The sequence below is a fragment of the Meleagris gallopavo genome, unplaced genomic scaffold, assembly GCF_000146605.3.
Source record: "Meleagris gallopavo isolate NT-WF06-2002-E0010 breed Aviagen turkey brand Nicholas breeding stock unplaced genomic scaffold, Turkey_5.1 ChrUn_random_7180001954573, whole genome shotgun sequence".
In the NCBI taxonomy this organism is placed as follows: Eukaryota; Metazoa; Chordata; class Aves; order Galliformes; family Phasianidae; genus Meleagris; species Meleagris gallopavo.
Genome location: NW_011215516.1, coordinates 1 through 1776, shown reverse-complemented (window position 1 = coordinate 1776; position 1776 = coordinate 1). Strand labels below are relative to the sequence as shown.

The 1776-nt window shown below is 52.0% G+C and overlaps 1 long non-coding RNA gene across 1 annotated transcript; it reads right to left on the bottom strand.

Annotated features, from left to right (window-relative positions):
- Nucleotides 1–405: 405 nt before the first annotated feature.
- On the bottom strand, nucleotides 406–1762 carry LOC116217792. The gene is made up of 2 exons (XR_004162502.1): nucleotides 1638–1762; nucleotides 406–557 (listed from the first exon to the last, which is right to left on the bottom strand). It is a non-coding gene; the product is annotated as an uncharacterized LOC116217792 (long non-coding RNA).
- Nucleotides 1763–1776: the final 14 nt, after the last annotated feature.

Below are 1776 nucleotides of genomic sequence, written 5' to 3'. Positions count from 1 at the left end.
TTTTTATGGGGTTTTTATGGGGTTTTGAGCCTTCTTCTCATCCCCTTCCTCTCCTCCACCCTCAGCAGGATATAAAAGAGTTTTTATGGGGACATTTACGGGGTTTTTATGGGGTTTTGAGGCTTCTTCTCATGCCCTTGATTTCCTCCACCCTCAGCAGGATCTAAAAGGGTTTTTATGGGGACATTTATGGGCTTTTTGTGGCGTTTTGAGCCTTCTTCTCATCCCCCCTCGACCCTCTGCTCCTAAAACCCCTCAACGCCCTTTTTTTTCCGTCTCCATCCCAGGTTTTTTTTTTTGCTCCTTTCCTCACCCTGGAATCCTTGCAGTACATCTCATACTGCTGTATCATCTGCCTTGAAGCCAGGCTGCCGTGATAAACGATGCTGTTCATTTCAGTCCAAGTATTAAATTCCCTTTCCCAATTCGTGATGGTAGAAAGGGGGGCGATGACCAAAAAAGGCCCCCGGATTCCCACGTTGGAAACTTCCTGCAGGAAGGCGATGGATTGGATGGTTTTCCCCAATCCCATCTCGTCGGCCAGGATGCAATTCTGCCTGCATTCAGAGGGGGGCGGAAAAAGGAAAAAAGGGGATGAAAAAAAAACAAAAAAGAAGCGGGTGAGGATGATTTCACACAATCACAGAACTGTAGGGGCTGGAAGGGACCTCTAAAGATCATCCAGACCAACCCCCTGCCAAAGCAGTTCCCTACACCAGGTAGGCATCCAGGTGAGACTTGAATATCTGCAGAGAAGGAGACTCCACAACCCCCCTGTGCAGCCTGTTCCAGTGCTCCGTCACCTCACCTAAAGAAGTTCTGATGCACATCCATGTGAAACTTCCTACGCTGCATTTTATGTCTGTTTCCCCTCGTCCTGTCTCCACGCACCGCTATGGCCACCACACCTCAGAAATGTATAAACCTGGATCAGGTCCCCTCTCAGTCTTCTTTTCTCAAGGCTGAATAGATCCACTCAGCCTTTCTCCATAGGGGAGATGCTCCAGGCCCTTCGCCATCTTTGCGGCCCTCCGCTGGACTCTTCCCAAGAGACCCCTGTCCTTTTTGTACCGGGGAGCCCAGAACTGGACACAGTACTCCAGATGAGACCTCACCAGGGCAGAGCAGAGGGGGAGGATCACCTCCCTCCACCTGCTGGCCACGCTCTTCTTCATGCACCCCTGAATGCTGTTGGCCCTTTTGGCCACGAGGGCACACATGGCCAAGCTGTGGTCCAGCAGGACGCCCAGGTTCCTCTGTGCAGAGCTCCTCTCCAGCAGCTCATCCCCCAACCTGTACCAATGCATGCAATTATTCCTCCCTAGGTGTAAGATCCTACGCTTGCTTTTGCATGCAATTATTCCTCCCTAGGTGTCAGACCCTACGCTTGCTTGTGTTGAACCTCATCCGGTTTCTTCCTGCCCAGCTCTGCAGCCTGTCCAGGTCTCGCTGAATGGCAGCGCAGCCTTCAGGAGTATCAACCAATCCTCCCGACTTCGTATCACCAGCAAACTTGCTGATGGTGCCCACTGTCCCCTCATCGATGTCATTGATGAAGGTGTTGAACGAGACCGGACCCAGCACAGACCCCTGGGGTCTTTGATGACGATGATGACGATGACGAAGGCGATGCTCACCTGTTGTACCAGTTGAAAAGCAACCAGTTGACCCCTTCCAGCTGGTATTCGCGGAGCTGGTTGTGGTTTTTGTACTCGTGGGATGATTCGAGTTTCTTCCAAGAGCCGGCTTGAGGACGGGGCTGTTTGGGGGAGAGGG